This window comes from Thunnus maccoyii, chromosome 13 (genome assembly GCF_910596095.1).
Source record: "Thunnus maccoyii chromosome 13, fThuMac1.1, whole genome shotgun sequence".
Taxonomy (NCBI): domain Eukaryota; kingdom Metazoa; phylum Chordata; class Actinopteri; order Scombriformes; family Scombridae; genus Thunnus; species Thunnus maccoyii.
Window position 1 is genome coordinate 26,726,946 of NC_056545.1, and position 23,299 is coordinate 26,750,244.

Consider the following 23,299-nt stretch of genomic DNA (forward strand, 5'->3'; position numbering starts at 1 on the left):
CAATTTTCGCCCGGTAACAGGTGTTCAAGAAGTAGATTAATGATGCTCTGATGCTAGGCAGGAGACTGAAGGGGTATAAAGTTTGTGATGCCTGATCTGTAAAAATTTCAACAATAGCTAATGTTTCTGCTCGACCTTCACACATTGTAACTCAGAGGAGATGAGATGACTTGTCAAATCATCGATCACCAATTTGTGTAGTTTAAAGTGTGAGGAACTGTTGACGCAAGTTCCTCATGCTGTATGGACGAGGTGATGCGGTGAAAGCTCCAGGTGCCAGTACCAGGAAAGGGGGTGGGGGGTGGGCTGCATTTATTAAACTGCTAAATGTGGCATTTTTAGACTAAACTGAAATGTGCCAAGACGTCTTAAATATAAGGACCAGTATGTAGGATTTAGTGGCATCTGGTGGTGAGGTTGCAGATTGCAACAAACTGAATACATATCCCCTTACAGGCGTGTAGGAGAACCAAGCGGCAATCTCCGGGGCTGAAAAATGAAGCCAATGCGGAAGTGCCAAAAACTGCAGTACCTTGAATGGCCACTTTAGGCTGGCTCCAAAAGTGAGTCATTCCCCATAGACCCCCATATTAAAATGCCCAACTTTACAGCAGAAATAAACATGTTTACAGCCTGGTACAAAAAACGGTTTTGGTCTCTATAGCTAATTTCCCCTTTCAAGACAACTGTGTGGGGGTTAATTTTTTATAACTCGCCCGTTTAAATGTTATTAAGCCGTAAAGTTATGCATAATGAAGGACATGGCTACTTTGAGCGACAGGTCCGCCAGCCGCTAGATGGCTTGTTTCAGCCATTCGGCCCGCCTCTTTGCCCATTTTGATTGGCTGGGAGTTAGGTAGAGTTGCGCACTGCCAAGATGGCGACGGCCGGAGCAGCTCACTTTGAGCTTCAAAAGCGCTCTTCAAAAACCAACGGATGACGTCACGGTAACTACGCATGGATGTATACAGAGAACTGGCTACGGATAGAGTGGGCTTTGAAGCAAATTTGACATAGCGGCTAAACCGTGTAATTACAACGTCACGTGATGCACACTGGCCCAAAAAGACTTTTTCCCATAGACTTGCATTGTGAAAGAGACGTCTGTAATCAGTGGATACATTTTTCTGAGCGTCACAACCCCCGAGAAATGACTTGTCTCACTATCAGAATTAAATCCATTTGGTCCGGTCACATTTCAAAAGCCTAGAAGAGCCGCATGATTGAATTGTTTTATCCCCACTCAAGTTAGCCGGAGGGCTAAACCGGAAATAGCCGACTCGGCCAGCGAAAGTCACTAGTGCGCACGCTCTATGGGCCGCACAAGGCGGAAGATCCGGGTACTTCCATACCCGGAAGTCGATTTTTTATTGCTTCATGCGCTACTGAGCAACTTTCACAGGAATGAACGGGCCCCCGCGTCCCACGCTGTATCCAGTTCTCGTTATACATCCATGTAACTACGTCCATATTTTTATACAGTCTATGAGGAGAACGTATGGTGGCCGCGCAAAATACGAAAGGCCCTCTCTAGAGCTAGTGTTTGGGTTGTCCCCTCTGGGCCTATGTGGAAACATGGGCGTGCAACATGGCGTCTCAGTAGGAGAGGACCCGCCGACCCGCCCCAAAAGACTCATTCTAAAGGTAACGAAAACATCCATTCTCATATTCAGGTGATTGTACACTAATGAAAACATACTTATGAACATTATATTCAATTTATGCTCGTAAATCCCTCTAGATCCTACACACTGATCCTTTAACTGTAGGACAGTATATCACTGGTCGTGATTAAACAATGGCCGACATTATCTGAATGTGTATAATTCAGAATGGAGTAGTTTGGCTAACAGTTGGAGCTGTTGTTTAGTAGAGATTATGTCCACCACAAGTCATGGCTAAATCCCATTTTGCTGCTTCAGTTTCAGGGTGTGCATGTTGGTTTACCGAGACACCTAATTAGAAGCTGTTAATGTGATTAGTAACACCTGTGCTTTTCCCTCCATGACAAGTCAAAATGTCTGCTGTGAAAACTGGTTTTCTCTGATACACCTCGTCTTTCAGCGACTGAATTACTTTCCTTCTCCAGTTCTTTTTTTTAATTTCTTCCATTTCCTGTTATTTCGTCGCTATGAATAGGCCTATATTTATGTACTACAAATATATTGTTAATTTCATATGCTAATTACTAAAGATATTAGCTTTTACACAAAATAAATAAACATAGAAATAAAAAGTAAAATCTTAGCCTGTATGCTTTTGCAGAATAATTTAACACAGAGGAAAGGATTTTTCCAAGAATGAACAGTGTGTGACTGTCTATTCCTGCTCTGAAGTGTCATAAAGTGCAACCAGTGAAGCCAAGTGAAGTGAAGTGAAGTTTCTGTTGTGGCTTTGTCTTGATGCTGCACCTTAAAATACAGTGGATTGTTCTGAGTGGTTCTTCAGGTTATATCACAACTCTTAAATGACAACAAAAATGAACTGACACTGGTTAAATCCTTGTTCAAGCTTGGTCCTGGGAGAGAACTTAGTCTTGGCTCAGACTCGACTGTGGTTGATCTTGGACTTGACTTGACTCAACATAGGTGGTCTTGCCTGCAGCTATGTTAGTAAAACACATTCACTGGTTTGGCTTATGGTCATATTCAAGATGAATATCTAGAAATCCACAATTACTGTCAGTCACGTCTGTGTGGTTTTCATGGTGAAAGCATCTTGTTGCACACATCAGTCTGGTACAGCTGCTTTCCCACATCATGCTCAGTATAACTCATAAACGTGTCGGCTTCTGAAATGGCTTACTGCATTTAGTGAAGTTGTAAATGGACGTGCTCGGGTTTGTCATCAGCATCGGTTATAGATCCATGCCAAAGCAAAGATGAATTGTAAAGTTTGAATCAACTCACCATTGGCATATTGTGCTTCAAGAAAGAATTGTAGCCTGTTGAAAGACATTTTGCACAATTCTGCTGACTACATAACGCTTTGTCATCTCTTTATCCATCCCAAAACCCACTGTTGTTCTCAATCTTTTCAACGTCATTGTCTGAGTTTATCATTCAATACCCACTGTAAATAATACAGAGGATTACTACTGTATAACACAAACTGACAGTTAGTAGACAGTGCCTAGTTGAAGACTGACTGCCCCCTTGTCATTTATGTTACTCATTGCACTTATGATTTATGACACATTAATCAACATTATTGCAGCTGTTCCATCATATCCTGGTGATTCACCAGAGGGCAGTCTTGCCACAGCGAAAACAACTGATCCATCCTGTCCAACTAAACATATTAGTAACAAACACCTTCAAGAGTCAAGAGAACAACTTGAGAATAGGCTTCAAGGTTTGTACATATAATTCTGAAATGTAGAAATGAATCAGTTATATAGCCATACGACAGCCTCTATAAGGAAAAAACTCCCCAGAGTCTCTTCTTTCACAATGTACAGACATACAGTAGATGTTGTATGTACAAAAAAGACCAAAACAACAAAATGACAATATGTATGTTGATTTTTTTAGAACCATCACTGTTATAGAATTAAATGTGTAAACTGTCCTATGATGTAAATTGTTTTATGAATAGTGAAATGTTGTGAAAGGAAATAGTTTTTCCTGGTGCTACACACTGATTCACACTTTGAACAAACAGAACAATCATATACATAAGAAGAATTGCAGGGGAATGAAATAACAGGCTAGGAGACAGGAAGATATGTGCACATCTCACAGGCATTTTAAAAATGTAACAATATATAATATAGAAATTGCTGGATACAGCATATTGTACATTTCGTAATCTTTGACGTGAGGAGGCCTGGACGGAGTGACTTGCTTCATAGATTCGAGTTCCTTGTTCCTCCCTCTGTGTTGTGGAGGTATTTATGAAGCTCTGCAGCAGTTTGTTGTTGCCGCTGCAGTTTCCCGACGCTGTGAGAGATGCCTGAAGCAAGTGAGGGTGAAATCACAGAACAGTTTTGTTTTCACAGGCGTTGCTGCTGTGCTTCTAACACCTTGCACCTAAAATACAACCGCCTGCAAACTGCAGAAGAAGGGCGCTTAGAAGAGAGAAGGAAGAGAAAGCAGATGGGATATTCTGTGTTCAATATGAAGACAAGATGAAGGAAAATTTAAGAGTGAAACCCTTCATCTCTACAGTGAAGTGAAACGGGTTGAGCTTGTTGTGTGATGGCTTGCAGCGATCGTTTTGCGGGATCGGAAAGACCTGATGATGCTATTACAATATATCAAACAGACTGATCTGATTAAGTTGTGAATGTGCGATTGGACACAACTCATCCATTCATACACAAAAATACGACCTTGAGTCAGACATGTGATGCATTAGTTAATTAATTAAAGGACTTCTTAAATATTGTTTAAACAAGCTGAATAAGAGGATCACGGCTTGTGAGAAGGCTGGATAAATGTAACTTAATATTTGTTTCACATTTAATCCTGTTGATGTTGTGGAAGACAGAGTGGTGTAATTTGAGGGCCATAGAGGTAACCAGACCTTCATTTTCTTGTTAGGAATTCTGTAAAGATACATGATTGTAATTGGAATTCAGTGCAATGTGGTGCACAGGATCTGTGGACTTTGAGCTGAATCTCTTATTTGTGGCATTATCTTTTTTTTTTCTCCCAGGCCTTGTGCATTAGCCAAGGATGTGTAAACACCAACCTTGCTTAACCTAACAATGCCTCTACCTCTCTCTCAAGAATGCTTGAGGGAAGCACTTAAATGGTGTTCTTAATGCACTTAGCCAGGTATACACTACCCCCAGCTTTTTCAATTCACATCACAGGTCTATTTGCTTCTGTTTACTTGCTGGAAATAAAAGAGAAGCCCTTAAGAGGCAACAGAAAATCCCACTTCAGCTAGTTACAAGAGTCATTGAGGTTAGCAGAGCATTCTCTCCCTGTTGGCCTTATGGCTCTCTGAGAGAAAGGCACTTCAGGTATAATACATGAAACACCCACATACTGCTGTGACTACTGCTAAGCCATCCACAAGGACAATGTTTGTCTCTCTAGTGCTCTTTTGGGTATTTGACTTTTCAAACCTGGTATTTGAATTTGGAAGGAAGGACCCTCGTACTTAAAGTATTTTTTTTTAAAAAACTGAGATAAGAGCACCAGATGTCTCACATGTGCCTTTTCCAAACTGGATTTCTGGATATTCCAGTAGAATTTTCACTTAATTTCATATATCATTGTTTAATTCCTCTGCTTCTGTCTGTAGCCATGTTGGTTGAGTGGACAATTTTGATTAGATATAAATACCTTTTTTTTTCCCCTGTTGTTGCTATCAGTGTGGCTATTTAACGGATTACTGTGAAATTTGGTTCAGATATTCATGTTCTCCACACAATAAACTGCAATTCTGACTAGGGATGCACGATATTATTGGCATGTCATCGGTATTGGCCGATAAAAGCGAAATATCGGCATCAGAAAAACAGTTCATCAAGGTGCTGCGCTGTTTGGCTGCACAGATAGGAAATCACTTGGCTGACAGGATGTATCGCTATGTTTGAAAAATAAAAAACTTCATCTTCTTCTTTTTGGTTCATAACAGCAGTTGGCGACCAGCGTATTAGGCGCATTACCGCCACCTTCTACTCCGGAGTGTGGACCAGAGACACATTAATCCTGTCTGTCTAATAAACTCAAAGAAAACTCTACTGCTCCACCCACTCGGCAGGTTCATTAAAGTTTTAATGCTGAGCTCCTGAACTCCAGTCTTCTTAAATTCTTCCTTCATATATTGTCTTTCTTGATCGTACTTAGTACAATCTATGCTTGCACGCATAACAGTCTCCTCAGCCAGCTGGGAAAAAATATGTGCATATATCGGTATCGGCATCGGCAATTGGCCACAATGAGTTGGAAATATCTGCATATCGGTCTCATTTGTATTTTATTTTTAGTGATAATTAGCAAATGTTAGCATGCTAACATACTAAACCATGATGGTGAACATGGTTTACATATTTGCTAAACATCAGCGTGTTAATATAGTCATTGTGAGCATGTTAGCATGCTGACAGGCTCACAGAGCTGTAGACTAGACTAGTCTTGTTCCTGCTGTCCTTACTCCTCTTGCTTCACTGACTTCTGGCTCTGATGATAATAATTGTGCTGCCATTTACATCTCTAGAGACTATCCAGGTCAAACAAATCAAACACATTGGTGACTGTGTGGGTGTGTTGGTTAAACACATACCCAGAGGTTTCTGCTGTGTGAGCAACAGCAGTGTGTGTGTGTCTATGTGAAGATGTATCTAGTTAAAGGTAAAACTAACTCCTCATCATTATTTATCAGTGGTTAGGGTATTAGAAACATTAATGTATGAGCTGGTCGTATAGTGAACACTGTATGACCTGGAGGTCAACGAATGCTGACCTTTTAATTTCCAACTACATCACCCAATGAATGAATATTTGTCCTGCACAGATAAGGTGGTTTTCTCTGTGTCTACATTTCTTCCATGTGAAAAGAGTCTTGTTTTGCCTGATCAAAGAACAAGGAGAGACAAGTGAGATGCTGGTTTCTCTCAGATCTTCCCTCCGCCCTGTCTTTTTCAGCTGGTAGAAGCTGAGGGAATTGATTACACGGAGCAGGAGCACTTTGTCAGGCCTGAATGCATTTTTCACAATGTGTTGCCAGGAACAAAGGGACACTATTAAAGCTTTCGTAACACCCTCTAAAACTTTTGATTTCCCCCTCGGTTGAGCAGAAAGCGTCAGGAAGACGGCGATTGAAAATTAATTGGCAGCGTGTCAGCGGCGTATTTACATTTTGTTCTTTTAAAGATGCAATTAATTACAAGAGATGAAGAACTCTGCAGAGAGATGAGATGCGTTGCGTTGGTTAGCCTCCTCCCTGCAGACCGTCTTCTGCTCTGAGGGAGTGTAGGCAGGCTTGCCAATTAACCACAGACTAAAAAAGACCCAAAGCTCCCATGTTTCAGCAGGTAAAAAGGCCCAACTTTAAATTGCCTGGCAGGAGATGTAACAGACAGTAGCATGTGGTTTGCATACTCTTATGCTTCTAGCTACACTAGGAAGATGTAACAAAAATGTTCTCTTTCAAGAGTTTTGTAACTCCAGGAAACTATTGCAAATTAGGTGCAGGGCAGGCATAAACTGTAAGTGCTGTATGCAATAAGTTAAGGTCCCTATTGCTTCTGCTTTTATCGGCAAATGAGCTTTTTTTTTCAGTGTATAGCTAACAGGACTGAACCAGAAAAATGTGTCTGTAGTTACCCTCACATAAAGTCTGTCTGGCATTCATCATCATCATCATCATCAGGGGAGCAGTTACAGCGACATCTCACAGCCTTCCCTGTCTAGACTCTAGACTGAACACAGTAGACAGCCAGTCAGTAAAAGAAATGAAGGAATGTCATAGAGTTCTTCTCTTCCTTGTTTGGTAAAAATCACAGTGTTTTTATCTGTTGATTCCTTAGATGTTATATGTATCTTTTTATATGTTGAGGTCATGCTTTTTACATATTTTTATTAAACTCTGGAGTCCAGAATTTCAATTCCAGCATCTCCACTTGTGAGGGCTTTGGACAAATGTTTTTTTTTATTCTTTCTTTTGAGGTGCCCTTAATAACCCACACGCCCGTCCTCTGAGCCGCTGGCCTCCCCAGACTTTCACAGAGAGCACACATGAGCAACAGTGCTACAGAGAGACCCGTGTCACAACAAAGCAAGGGTTAGGCTGTCTCATTCCTTTTAATGCTAAAACTCAAAGTGGAGCTGTCAGAAATGCCCCGAGGTAAAATAAGGAGTGTTTTTGTTCCTGTCCCTCTTCCCCCAGCGACCACAAACGCGGCGACAGCACCCAGGACTTGCCGCAGAGCGTCTTTTAAAAGCAACATATGCTTTTGTACTGGAAATACATTAGTCATAAGGGGAAGGAAAGGGAGGGATGGGGGGGCAATTGAAGTCTGGCAATAACATCTCAAATGCCCCACATTTCCACTCTGGCAGTAAGTACGGAAAAGTTTGAGAAGAAAGAGAAAGTTTGATGTAAGAACATAAAAAGGAATAATGCTAGATACCACGGGAGCTTGCTTGCTTCGCGCATTCCTGTGAAGACCAAAGAGGGCCTTTTAAAAAGCTTGTATAATTGATTCCACCCAGAGGTAACCCAAGGCAATCACCTACCTCACCGAAAGCGAACACTAAAGCCCTGTGTAAAGAGCGCCTGTTTTTGTGCCATGCTATTGCTCTCGAGTCCCTGCAATCTTTTTTTTTTTTATTGGTGCTTTCATCTGCGAGTGTGAATAACTGCGAAGTGAGGCAAAGCTGAATAAACATTGTCTGAATAGGTGATTGATGGATCAATTTGGGTCCCTCGTTTCCCAGCGCTGGTGGCGGCATTCACATTGATTATGTTGCCTGTGGTCGCTGGCCAAAATACAGTCCTTGAAATGAGTATGTCTGTTGGAAAAGGTCCAGCGCTGCCTCAGCCAAACAGATGGCTCCCAACGCCGCAGTCATATCCATATTAATGGCGTGATTACAACGCATTACAATCGAGAGATCTTGTCATTAATGTTGTGATTTAAAAAGCAATTATGGGTTTTGATTATCCTTCGCCGTAGCGATAAGGTGTGTGTGTGTGTGTTGCTTTGCCGGTGGGCCCGTAGAGATGGGAGATTGATTCCTCAGCTGAGGACTGTGTTTAGCCTCCTGACTGACACCTAATGAGCTGAAATAGCATCTGCATAACGATGGATAGGAGCAGGGTTGAAGGGTGAGAGTGGCTCAGAGGGGAATATGAAGACGGTGATAAAAGCATTATTTTTGGTGAGAATGGATGCTCTCTTTTCAGGTGTGTGTGCTGGGCAGATTTAAGTATCAGTCCAGAAGGGAGATTATAGAAACACTAAACTAAGGAAGTGGTATCCATACATAATGTATAAGATTATAAACCTCCTTGTTTGGTTACAGAACTGCAATCATTTAAAATGAAAATTCACCCAAAAGCATTTAAATATTGTTGCAGCTGTTAGGGATGTACCTTGCATTTGTGGGAGGAATTATGTTTTGTTTTGTTTTTTTTTGTCATTGCCAAGAAATATTAGTGATCCCAGACGATCAGTCCTAATTATTTTGGTGGTCAGAAAACCATTCAGTATAGCCACAAGATGTGTTTAAAGGTGCAGTGTGTAGAATTTAGTGGCATCTAAGAAAATGGACTTAATTAGTGTTTAATCACCTGAGAATAAGAATCATTGTGTTATTGTTAGCTTAGAATGAGCCCTTTATATCTACATAGGGAGCAGGTCCTCTTCCATGGAGACTGCCATGTTGCACCACCTTGTTTTCTACAGTAGCCCAGAATGGACAAACCCTGGCTCTATAGTGGGCGTTTGGTGTGTAGGCTCTCCTACATGCTTGGAAGGGGAGGGGGAAGAGTTATCAGTTGGTTCTGGTTTTGCAACCTCAGTGCTAGATGCTATTAAATCCTACACACCGGTCCTTTAAGTAAACATAACACCCACTCGACTGGAAAACACACTTATGAACAATAACAATACTGACCACCCACATGATGAACAACAGATATAAGCAACAAGGTCAGGCTGGTTTGCTGGTTGTGAAAGGTTCTGTAAAATACAGAAAATCACTGAGTGAAGTCCAAGTAGACGACGCAGATTGAGGGAAAGTGAACTTACAAATTACAGTACTTCAGATGATGATACTTAATAATGTAAGAGTTTGTAGAAGCATTTGTATGATTACAAAAAGCCTTAAAATCACACACACACACCTTCAATTAGATTTAATCATTACAAAGTGACACAAAAAAATGTACCCCTTGCACTAAGTAATCTCTCTAGATGAATGAGGGCCGCAGGAAGAAAAATGAGTAGTAGTTAAGTGCAGTGGTGGGAAATGTATTCAGATCTGTTACCAAGGTAAAAGTACCAATACAGCAATGTAAAAATACTCCATTACAAGTAAAAGTGCTGCATGAAAAATCCTACTTAAGTAAAAGTACATATAATAAGTATTATCAGTAAAATAAAAGTAGTGGTTTGGTCCCTCTGACTGATATATTATTATATATGACATCATTAGATTATTAAGACGCATCAGTGTTAGAGCAGCATGTGACTGCTGTAGCTGCTGGAGGTGGAGCTAGTTTCAACTACTTTATATGCAGTTAGCTAGTTTACTCCTGTGGTTTCCAGTGACCTCCCCAAAGGGTCATCAGATAAATCTGAGGGGTCGTGAGATGATTAATGGGAGAGGAAAGAAGAAAAACAAAGTTCTGATACACAAATCTGTTTTCAGTTTTTGGACTTTGAAATATTGGATCATTTGAACATTTATTGAAATGAAAGCATGTGAGAAGTTTAGAGGGAAAAATCACTATTTGGTGGAGCTGTTAACAACTCATAGACATCCGAAATGTGACCCTGACTACACACTGCTTTATGTAAGACGTCAAAAACCAAAAAGGTTGTAAACCACTGGTTTCATCTTTAACAATGTGTTGTATTCTAAAAGCTTGTTATATCATCCATCGTGTCAGAGCTTCATCTGAAAAGTAACTAAAGCTGTCAAATAAATGTAGTGGAGTAGAAAGTACAATATTTCCCTCTGAAATGTAGTGGAGTGGAAGTATAAAGTAGCGCAAAATAGAAATACTCAAGTACAAGTACCTCAATTGTACTTCAGTACAGTACTTGAGTAAATGTACTTAGTTACTTCCAACCACTGGTTAAGTGAATGTAAGACACTGTGTTGCTCTTTTAAAGAACGTGCTAGTTGAAGGCCTTGTAAAGGGCAACACAGTCTTCCCTGATGAAGAGGAACAGACGGGTAGCAGTGTAAGAATTTGATCCCATCTTCTACCTCCGCTCTGTTATTATCTCAGGTGTGAAATCCTTCCCCGCTCACGCCAGAGAACCAAGCGGGCGTGCTCAGCTGTGAAATTGTATCTTTTCTGCTCCCTCTGCCCCCTCCCACCAGCTACTTTCTCCATCCTCCGACAGGATGGCGAAACGCTTTTTTTTCCCCTTGGCTTAAAAAAAATGCAATGCTTCCTGTTGTGAAGTGAATCCATTCTGCTCCACAGCTGAATAATCAGATGCCTTCTTCTGCGCGGCTCTTGCTGCTAATAATGAAGGGCTCAGAAACCCAGAAACACCTTGACATGGCAGCAGTACGTCTGTACACTGCTGTCACGAGTTGAGATAGATGACTTCTCACATTACCGGGTGACTGGGCTAATGTTGGCTTGTAAGAGCACTCAGAGGAAATGAATCCCACACAGAGCTGAAAAGCTCCATCTGGGGACATTTGAATTGAGATGTAAAGAAAGCACGGCAAAAAGGTGCCATCTGTTAACATTACAAGGTAGTTTGAGCACATTTTTAAGTGCACTCTGCAATGTTGAGCTGGTGCAGCCAAGCAGCTTGGGGCCTACTTGCCTAATCCTGCGTAGGTCCTCTGTGGCCTCTCCCATGTCTTGACAGCAATGCCCTATTTTCTCTGTGACTTCCCCTGTGAGAAGAGATTGCTCTTCCACACCTCTCAACACTGCCAGGGGGGCAAGAGAGCAGCAGTTTGCCTGGGGCTTTATGGCTCTTACAGTGCTGGCCTGAACGACAACATGTCACAGTGCTGGAAGACATAACCCAGAGGGCTCCCCTGCACAAGCTGGAGAAATTAGCTTTTATTCATTCAGAATATAATAGCTTTAAATCCATTTTTGAGTTAATTGTGGACTGTAGGAGAATTTGTCACAGTCAGGTTAAAGTTTTAAGTCCCTAAGAATTCAGTCCTGGTTGATTTGGCGGTTAAAGGGCTGATATTGTGGAAAACACGAAAAATTAGCTTTGGGATGGATTAGGGTGATGATGGGGGCCCACCTGTGCTGTAAAATTACTCAATTCTATCTCCTCTGTCTTTTAAGTTATTTGAATTTTTAAAATTTGCGGCTCAAGAGATTGCGGAGTTGAGGCTCGACCCATTAGTACATCACACCGGACAGTCAAATCAAATATGCAGGAAGCTTTAGCATGAGCCCACCTCTGCACAGTGGTGTGCTGAGTGCGTACGTAACTTCTGTAGTTGGAGGTTGCATCTCAGCTGGATGATGAACAAAGCAGGACACTGGAAGTCTTGCTCATTGTTCAGCAGCTAAAAAGTCTTTACAGCCTTTCAGAAAATTTACGTCAGGAATGGCTGAAATTGATTTTCGGAGACAGTCTTCCCTCCATTATTGGTAAGTGGTTGTGTGTGTGTTCGGCACGTTTTACAGCTGACTGTCTGCTTATGGAGACTCAGTGCACTGCAGGATATTCTACTTTCTCATCTTCAATTTTTTGATGTTTGATGTCTTTCTGTTACTCAGCTAAAGGAATATATCTGTGCTAAAGTTAAGCTAGCGACCTCCCGCTACATTTGAAAAAATAGACTTTTACTTTATGTGGAAACTTAGACAAGATCTTACTGTTCTGAAACATCCTGTTGAAGTCTCACCTGTGCAGCAACAGGTTCTTCCCCTTCATTCAGGATCAGACTATGGTTCACAGACCGCTATATACTGTCTTATGTCTCCACCTGCAGCCGTTACTCCAAGTAAAGATGTGGCATAAGGGAACTTGCATTATTCATTAGGTTGTATTCCGATTGGCTGGGGGTGAAGGTGGGTGCTGCACTTCAAGCCAATCGGACTAGGTGGTCATGAATAATGTCGACTTCATGTAAATGGCTTCCGAATCAGCATGCTAGAAGACAGAGGGGATTCTGGGCTGTAAGGAAAGATGGATTTGAAAAAATCTTAACTTTTGGTGAATAAAATGTCACATGTATGTTTAAAATAGACTCAAAAGGCCATGCTACCAGATCTTTAAAGCTAAAGGAGTTGGTTACCTTGGTCAGGAGTTAGCAGCTTATTGTAGCTGCTCCTTGTTCAGTTAGTCCCTGGAATATTTAAAACTGATCTACTGCCCCAAATGACAGTTTTGCAGACAATTTTGTTGAATAATGGCAAACAGCTCTGAATACAGCTGCAGGAGAGCGAACAGTGAGCAGTGAGGCTGACATCAACAGTAAAGCTGCATTGATTCCTGTGAATTCCACGTGGGTGTTAGGGGAAATGTGAATTTTGCATGGGAATGGTGGACTCAGCCAGTAAAAAATGCAGACCATAAATGGTTTGATTACATGAAAATCACAGTGTTTCCCCCTAGGATTTTTTTCAGAGGGGTCAGTAAAATAAATAGTCTTCCTTAAATCAAAAAACTGAGTGAAGTTTAGAAAGAATGAAGAACACAGATATCAGTCAGTATCAGTTATTCCTCCTGTCCTCTGCTTCTGATGTGATTCACTGCTGCAGGTACCGCTGGTAGAGAGGAGAGGCTGGTTTGTCTCAGCCAGCAGCTAAGTTTTCAAGACTTTGACTGGTTTTAATATATGTTTCAAAGTAAGCTAAACAGTTAGACTACATACAGGACAGCTTTCATTTTATTAGCCTAACTAGCATGCTTTTAATGGTAAAACATACTGGTTAGGCTATGTAAAAGCCTTACCAACAGTGTGGTTGTGTAAAACTCACTGGCAATGGATAGGACACCGTGGGCAAAGCAGGTGGAATGAAAGGAGTGCACATAAATTAGGTAAATAAAAAAATAAATATTAACATTAGGTTTAGGTGTAGGCCTGTCACGTGCAAGCCTACTGTGCTCCCACTATCCTGGTAGTACAATTTACATATGTTTTTATTTGTTTCTTTCAATAGGATGGGGGGTCCTGTTGGCGGGGCAGGCCGCCCCTCCAAGGCAGTAGGGTAAACACTGAGCTATATTATTCTTTTTGTGATTTTCTGTTATTTATATAATCTGATGTCAGATATCTGTGTTAAACATGGTCAGAGTTCTAAAACTTAAGGTTAACGTATGTAGAAATGCTCCCTGCTAGTCAACCTTCTCTGAATGCTTTGTTTGCAACGTTTTTTTTCTACCTTGTCCATGAGCTGACGAGCCATCTGTTCTGTAGCCTTCGTTGTTGAGCTTGTTGCTAAGGTTTTTCCATGTGTTGTCTGCCTTTTTCACTCGCATATTTTGGCTTGAACATATATGGATTTATTTGAGAAGTTGACATTTTGAGTAGTGAAATTCTACCACTATAGTGAATTTGAATAGTTTGTTGACATCTAGAGCCACCAGTGGTCTCCCAAGGGGTGGTTTCCAAGAGCTGGCCAATCAGAATAGAGTGGGCTCATCAGGAGGAGGGCCTTAAAGACACAGGAGCTAAAACAGCCTGTTTCAGACAGAGGCTGAACTGAGGGACTGCATAAAGGATCTGTATGAGTTAAATAAGGAATTTTTTGAACTGTGAATCATGCAAAGATATTCCAGTAGAGCCCCTGATAAAAAATATAGAGCTGTAAATGTGCATAATATGTCCCCTTAAAGGATTATACATAACTTAAAAAGGTGACATCAGAGTTCAACTAAAACACAAACAACAGACAGCTGTGAAGTCTTTTCCTGTAGTGATGGTTCACCAGAACTGAAACTGAGGTTCAGCTTCAAACATGTATCATTATGATTGCATGTTTGATTCACTAGCTGGTGTTAGCTTACCCCACTGGTTTGTCTTTCTCCTGTGTGATTTATTTCTCCTGCAGCACAAAATGTTGGTGAGACATACTGCACGCAATAAATCCCTTCCCTATGAAGATGTTTCCAAGGCTCTGTTCTAAAAGTGAAAAATAACGTTCTAGCTTTTAAAAATATGGCAATAACACCAGAGGGGGCATTTTTATGTGACTTTAGGAGCAACAGTAACTCATTAGGTACGGGTTGAGCACTGCAGGCTGCACCAAAATGCCCATCATCCCACTAAAAAAAGGAAGGTTGAACCAATCAGTGATAATGTTAACAGAAAGGGGAAAATTATGCACATTATTACTTAACTGGGAAATATCAGCACATTTGGAATGTATCTCTGGCCAAACACATAGCATGGCTGAAACTGCCCATTGTATTTTCATAAATTTTGATATACTAGCGCACCCTAGCCAATCTGGAAGCCTTTCAACAGGCAACATGAGCTCCAAACCCTTTTATAACAGAATTGTGTTTCCCTTCCTGCAACCCTCAGTGGAGCGGGGCTGACAGTGTGAACGCCTGCAGAATAATTTAACAGGACTGTGGGGAGAGCCAGAGAAAAGACAAAGCCCTCCAATATGATCTCTGAGGACCCCGCAGCAATCCACTGTTCTCCTCCCTCCATCGCCATTACTGACACTATTGATTATGGCCCTGGGAGTGATGATAGCATTCAGCTCTCTCCCCTCCAGCGGAAGCCACAATCATACCGCCGTGTTGCCCAAATGATAGACTGTCTCGGAAATGAAAGAGGAGGTGAGGGCTGGAGAGAGAGAGATAAGGGTGATTGAGAGAGATAGGAGAGGGGGGCAGTGGGAATAGAGGCTGGCGAGGGGGGCATTAATATGGCTCGGTTAGTTTTTCATAGCAGCTGAGGAATGTAATGTTCCTGTCGGCCGTATTAAAACACGAAGGCACGGTGTCAGAGTTGTGTCAGAGGCAACGGGGCCTCTGTGGAAACATGAAAATGGCGTAATTGCCTCTTTGCCTGTTTGAATTGCTAACAAGGGAGCCTGACATTTTCAAATGGTCCTGATTGCGGAGAGCTCAGGACACCCAGGCAGCCGGGGCTCTTATGTTATCGGTTGCTTTTAAATGAGACAACGGACAGCCTGCCTGTACATATGGAGCGAATAAAAAAATCAACTGGATCTGCAGTATCATCTGGAATGTCTGCATAAACAGGAGCAGCAACTTTTCATCTCTGTTAGGAGACACACACACACACACACATACATACATACTGCACGTCACACGCCAGGTGGCTCCTTGATTTAATTAGCACAGTGGAGCTCCAATTAGCTGCAATAGTAAATCAGATGGTGCTTTTCATCATGGCACTGAGCTGATAGACCCAGTAGGACTGTGTTCTCCATCTCCTCCAGGGAAGACAGTGGATCACAGTCGGCTGTAAGCGGAGGATTATAGAAGGATTATAGGTAGACTTTACTACTTCAAGCCACTTCTGTATCTTGGTCTTTGTCTTTGACCCTCGGGAACAGAGAATGTGAGTGTCAGACAAACAAGATCACCTTTGGTTGTTCAGTGTGAGGTTCAGATGCCACATACTGAATGTTCTCTGCCCTGATAGTGGAGATTGAGCGTGCAAATACTTGTTCAGTGCGGTGCTGTTTCATATTCACACAGTTGCACAAATTCACACTGTGGAGTCTCCCATTACTTACTCCAGTATTATACTGTACCTTTGTATACTTCTTACCTGAAATCTGTGTTATCTATTTGTGTACTCAGCTCCTGCTGTCTCATCTGACATTCTCAGAGGAACCCTGTAATAAAAATCAAATCGTATTTCTTATCTGTCTTATTTTACCTTAAGACTTAAAAAAATACATTGTTTAAAACCTTATTATCTAATTTCCCATGCCATGAAACACAGCTTTCTAATAAATCAATTCTGTCTGTACATTAAATAATGGTGTTATCCTAATCATTACTACTGTAGCTACTCCCAAACATAAGTGTTTTATGTCTGTTAGACTGCTACATTTACAAATCTTCCAATGACACAATCAGATTTTTGTAGGGTTGTTGTCTCCTGGTTGATTGATCGGTTGATATGCTCTCGTCCGACCAAATTCTCATTGGTCAAATAATTGCCGTTTTACTTTCATAAGGAGGTAAGTGCTACATCAGTAGCCTTCAGGATTAATCCATTATTTCCTGCAGTGGGATGGACAGGCTAACAATAAAATGTATTCAAAACACCCCCCATTGTTTTCAGAACTTTGAAATCACCCGAACCTAATGGAGACTGCTAAATCTAACTGTACCCAACATTTACTGAGTGTTTACTGAATCAATGTTTCTCCTATTATGATAACAACAGCGACCAGCATTTTCTTTGGTTGACTACAGCCCTAGATTTTTTGAACATTCCTGATGCGTGATTGCAGACATCGTGCCATTTTTTTCCTGCTGAATACCTTGACCTCAGACTTTGAGGCGCTGACCTTCATCACAACCACCTCCCACTCAGCTGCAGTGTGTGCTGGAGGCCCCTGCCACAATCTTATGCCCATGAAACTGGATACTCTCCACTCCTCAGCTTCTTAACATGCTGCACCTGAAAATCACTTGAAGGTGCATCAAGGCTCCCAATGTCATTACCAACCGTTTTAAACATTACCGTATCAATCATGGGTTATTCCCTCAAGCGAGGTCTGCGGGATTGTGGAAAGTGTTCATCAAGAGCTCAGGATGTCTGTGAGAGAGCTCTTGTTCAGGTTCAGGTTACTTTATTTGTACCTGTAGGTAAATTTGGTTTGCAGTAAACAGGACATCCATCTTGACACACATTTTACAAACAACAGACTATAGACAAAAATGTGCTCATGGCTCCAATAATCAGGACTTAAAGGAAAAAATAATAAATGAAAGCCACCAAAATAAATAACCACTAGAATAAATACATTTAAATGCAGGTAAAAATAAATAAATAAACATTGCTTCTATAGCATCTGTGCAGTGTTGCTATGTTTTGTTCATCTGAGTATTGGCTGCTGGAACAAAGCTGTTTTTATACCACTTTGTTCTACACCATGGGACTATAAACCTCCATCCAGAAGGAAGAAGCTGAAATTCACTGTGCTGCAGGTGTGAATCGTCCTTTAAAATCAAGCTGGTTCTCTGCTGTAACTGTGATGTACAGGGAGGCTGGGTTAAGCTGTGATTCACCGATCAGCCTATTCGACCATTTAACAGTTTGATTCAGAGAGTTTCTGTTCTTTAAAAGATAGGTTTCCAAACCATAACACCAAAGTAAAATATAAAATTGATTACATAAAAGCAAAATAGAATAAGGTCATCATGGTTTTGTTAATGTAGAAATAGGACAGTTTCCTCAAACAAAGCAAATGTTGGTGCCCCTTTTTGCACACGGCTTCACAATTTGCTGAAAAGTTCAGTTTTGAGTTAATAATTGTCCCAAGACTGTCACAGTTATGAAGGCAAGTGGACCCAAATGAAGAGACAACAAGCTGGCGACAGGAACTGAAGAAAATAATTGTTTATTTGCCAGACTGGTTACTGGCAGACGAAGACAAAAACAGAGACTGGCTGACTTGAAACATGAGGAGCAAAAAATAACAGCTGCAAACGCTGGGATATGTTTACCACGAATTGACCAAGAACTCAAAGAACAGACAGGTATAAATACACAAGGAACTCATCACAGAGCGAGACACAGCTGGAGTGGGGCAGGCATTCGAAAAAGAGGAGAACACAAGGATTGATTAACAATGAAGACAACATGGGTGTGGCAGGCAACAAACAGGGCAAGGCTAACAAGACTGAACACTGAACAGGTGTGCAGGGGAAAACAGCCTGAGCAGGACTACAGCAACACATGAGAAACACAAGGTTACAAACTGTCAAGAATAAAACCAAAGCAAGGCTGAGATAAAACTAAAGAAAACAACCCTAGTCTAAAAGAAAAAACAATACCAAGCTCAAGCACTACACAAAGAAACACAAATGTCAAATGCAGTTATCACAAACAATTTGTAACCCAGAGCACATTCGAAACACACACACAGCAACACCAAAAACCCCCAAAACATGAACAGTCCATGACAAAGATATCTGTAAGATTGGACACATTCCACTGGGCATGGGCCTGTCCTCTAATATCAATTATCATGTGTTTGGTTTAGATATGTTTTAATTGAAGACAGGACTCCTCACACCACTTGACAAAATCAATGATGACCAGGCCGTGGCTGGTCTCATTGTCCTGAAGCTGACTAACAATAATAGTCAAGAGTCATCTGCATACTTTAAAATGGTTCTATTTTCACACCTGCTCCGACACATATTTGTGTAGAGGATAAATAATAGGGTTGAATGCACACATCCTTGTGGAGAGCTCACAACTCATGGACTTAAAAGAAATGCACCTGAAATACATTTGGCTATGAAGGCAGGTTCTGGGATTGGACTTGAGTACCCTTTTTTTTTTTTTTTTTTCCTTTTCCTCTGCATTGAAACTGGAACTCTACTGGAATGCAGCTATAGGAAACACAGGACAGTTTGGCAGTCCCAGCTGCATGAGGCTTGACTGTCAGTCCAGATGAGGTTTGAATGAAAGCTCAGTGTGTGGTCGAGTAGCTCTAGAGATACTGACAGTGTGCTACACACATACACACACACACACACAGCTCTCAAGGTACTGACAACTCAATCAGGTGGAAACCTTATCACTGATTTAACTGAACTTCCCGTGTGTGTGTGTGTGTGTGTGTGTGTGTGTGTGTGTGTGTGTGTGTGTGTGTGTGTGTGTGTGTGTGTGTGTGTGTGTGTGTGTGTGTGTCACTAATTGAATTCAGGGACCTTGGCGCAGTGAGACAGTGTTCACGGTCTCCCTGCTCTTCATATATAGTTATGAATCAGGCCAGCGTGTAATTGCTATTTTGACACAGATGTCGTGGTACTGCCTTTCTCCTGATTCCCTTCATCCACAGTCATTTTGTTCATATTTTTATACCTGAGGAACACATTATAACATGACTAATGTGACCTTAACAAACATTTATTTGCATACTGGTCCTGTTTTAAATGCTGTGTCAGCAGTGCTTCAACAGATTATATTATCATGGTAGCTGTGTAGCAGTGATTTGTTACTCAGGCGACGGGTTTCTGTGCCATGTAAATGTGCATATGGAACTTGAGAGGAGCCACGAGTTCATGTATTTACTGCATTACTACACAAAGGGGTTAACTAAAATCAATAGGGCTCATCCTCTGGGGATCAGGAATATCAACAACAAGTTTCATGGCTATTAGTTTTCAAGATCCCTTATGGATCAAAGTTTTGATAGTGGAGACATTTTGAACTGAAGTAGGTTGAAGGGAAGCAACTGTCTTATATTACGAGAGAATTCCTGAGTCAAGTACAATAGAGAGAACTGGAATCATGTATTTCATCTGCTTAAAAAAAAAAAGACAAAATATGAGGCTCAGTGATGATACAATTCAATTTTTGTATGTAAAGTGCATGCAAGAAAAAATGTAAGCTATCCACCTTCTCATCCTCAGCTGCAGAGACAGCGAGGCCCATCAAAGGACCAGATGAAAGGCTGACCCAGAGAGCTCAGCTCAGCTCTCCAATTCAAACACTGACATATGCTGCTACAGTTCCTGGCTGCAGCCACGGTGAAGGCCAAGCAGATGGAGGACGGCCCAGGAAGGTAGCATCCACAGTGGTGTGTGTGTGTGTGTGTGTGTGTGTGTGTGTGTGTGTGTGTGTGTGTGTGTGTGTGTGTGTGAGAGAGAGAGAGATGATGGGTGGGAGGCAGCGTGCAGGCTTGATCCTAGAGACTTGGGAATCTTAACCCTCTCTCTCTGTTTTATATGTGCATTTTCATACACAGCTGCCACACTCAGCCAGCTGAGCTGCTGTGGGTTTCCAGATGTTCTGTTTTGCATGTGTGTGGCACTCTAATGAGGGCCACTATTGCTTTTCTCTACATGTCACTGACACAATGAAGAATTGAAGTAGCCTGTGTTTCACTACCAGTCACAAATACATTTTAAGACTTAAAATCAATAATCAATTTAAAAAAAGACCTATGTGACATTGTTAAGTGACAGAGACTCATTTATTTTCATATGTATGTTTGAATCCAATTTTTCATTGGCTACTCCTGCGATACTTGTTAATTTTTATTCCTTAGATAAAAGGCTAATTGCAGACAATGATATCATGTCAAGATATTTCTAGCACAGCTTCAGTAAGTGGCATAGCTCTAGGTATAGTAATGTTAGTGTGACAGTTGGTTGGTCTACCACTTTTGTCCAAACTGAAATATCTAAACAACTGTTTGGTTTGCCATGAAAGACATGCATGGTCCCCATAATGAATCCTAGTCAGTTCGGTGATCTCTTGACTTTTCCTCCAGTGCCACCATGAGGTTGACATCATGGTTTTAAGTGTAATGAATGAATAATAATGAATGACTCTGGTGATCCCTTAACTTTCCTTCTTGCATCATTATCACTGCAAAATTACAGTTTGTTCAATACTTGGATAAATTGCCAGCTGTTGTTTGTGTTTACTGCTAATTGACAAATGTTAGCATGCTAACATCTTAAACAAAGATGGCAAACATGCTTAATATTATCTGCTAAACATCTTCATTATGGGAATACTGAATACTGATATTAGCATTTAAGCACTGCTAAGTATAGCTTAAGAGAGAGGCTAGTAGATTCTTAGTCTTGTTTATCTAAATGTCAGCTTTTGATGTCAATCCCTCAAACTGAATTCACCAACAAGTCCTCCAAAATAAATGACAAAATAAGCTATCTGTCAATGCTTTCTAATGGTCCATGTGAGCAAGTGAGAAACCAACATTGATTGGTAGGAGACAGGCTGTGAATGCTGTAAGAAGTTATAAAAATGCTGAAGGACAGTCTCAGATTCACACAGGTCTGATTTGTAAGTCAATGTAAGTTAGAAGAAGTTGCCAAACTTTTTATGAAACTTTTCCAAAACCTGTGTGCATCTAAAATATTAATGGCCGATTGAGCATCAGAGTCAAGTTGTAAAAAGTGATGTGATTTCTCAGATAATACACGTTAATATGAATAATGGTTGGTCAGTGCCATTAAATGTCCATCTGACAGGAGAGGGTGGGAGGAAATGGGAGATGTGAGGAGATTAGATGGAGTGAAAAATGGGCCGTTATGAGCAATACTGTTACCTTGTGAAGTAGTAGATTGACAAAGATGGATTTCCCACAGTTCCCTGATGTCCAATATATCACCAGGGGCTGGCTTTGTCCTTCACTATAAACCCTGATAAGTACAATCTACCTAAAAGTACTTGAAAACAATTCAGGAATGTCACTCAACTTACTTTGTATGCCATTAAAAATTGTCAATTCAGTTAATTAACTGATGATTATAACCAATTTAACTACTTTTCTGGACTTATTGATGTTTTTATTTGTTGTTCTGGGTTTAGCAAGTCCTAGTTCCTTGATTTCCCCAAATTTAATTATATCTTACACTCCCCTATAGGTCTGTTTTCCAATTGTTTCCCAAAACCTATATTTAAACAGATTTATTCCCCTAAAAAGTATTCTCTGTGAACAAATTACTGTATATATTGCTTTAACTTTGTTTTCTTCCTTGCAGGCTCGAGTGAGCTAGCATTAGATTTGTGTGGCATCTAACTTTTAGTTGTGGTACAAACCACTGTGCGCTCTCGTTCTGTTTATTACCTACCTGTTGGCTCTCTCTACTTCTTTGAATCCACTTTTGTGGAGTTAGGTTTCCAACATTTCCTGTATGTGTTTCTCTTCTGTGGTCTGTGGTTTTGTTTCATCACATCAGGCGATATGCTTTCAGGGACAAGATTTTTCTCAAAATGACATTTGAGGTAATTATTAACCTTTTCATCTTGATGAAAAGAGACTGGAACTGTTTGCTCCGAAATTGGCAGCCACCCTGTGAGTTTTTCTTGAGTCTTAATATACCCAGTAACATCTTAACTAATGTAATCCCATTAAAACCAGACGCAACGGCTGTTGGCTTCCACCCAGCTGAGTCTGAGTGTGCTCCAGGCCTATGAGGATGAAGGATGCTAGATTACAACAGCTGAACACACTGAGGCTAAAAACTTTCAGATGAACAGACAAGCCTGAGATAATCACATCTGTGGCTACTTCCATTTACATAGCTATCCATCTTTGATAGCAGAACCGCGGCTTTGTTTTGACCAGAAGGAGTGGAATAGCTTCTCTATCAAACACAACAGTTGCTCTCTAAACACAACCAATTAGGATGACGGATGACTTGCGCCTCAGCAAGCATCCCACGAGAGACATGAACATACAACTCGAATAACAACACAAACAAAGAAAAGTCAGAGAGCTGTGTGTGAAATATTGAAGTGAAGTGAAATATTTTTCATCCTGGGAATTTTTGTGCTTTGATTCCCTCCCCTCGGTCGATTGTTCTTTATCACGCCTGACACTGTTCTATTTGAGGAGATTTGTAGCGCAGGGTTTTGATGCATAATGGATGGGTGCTGACTCGGAGCAGTGCCTTGTGGGAAGATGGAGGAGAGCCGGGGAGGGCGTGCCGCTGTTGCTGATTGCTTCTTATTGAGCC

General features: G+C 41.1%; 1 protein-coding gene across 16 annotated transcripts in view; it reads left to right on the plus strand.

The window, feature by feature from the left end:
* Positions 1–872: 872 nt before the first annotated feature.
* auts2a (activator of transcription and developmental regulator AUTS2 a) overlaps positions 873–23,299 on the plus strand; it is a 480,371-nt gene continuing 457,944 nt past the window's right edge. For 11 of the 16 annotated variants that reach the window (XM_042430282.1, XM_042430295.1, XM_042430293.1 and 8 more), the window contains exons 1-2: positions 1,344–1,644; positions 20,219–20,370. The gene's annotated coding sequence lies outside the window, so the exon portion shown is untranslated. Of the gene's footprint in view, positions 948–1,343; positions 1,645–7,722; positions 7,741–13,791; positions 13,840–20,218; positions 20,371–23,299 lie in introns of those variants that run through there. The other 5 variants (XM_042430283.1, XM_042430285.1, XM_042430284.1 and 2 more) reach the window with 5 other exon arrangements.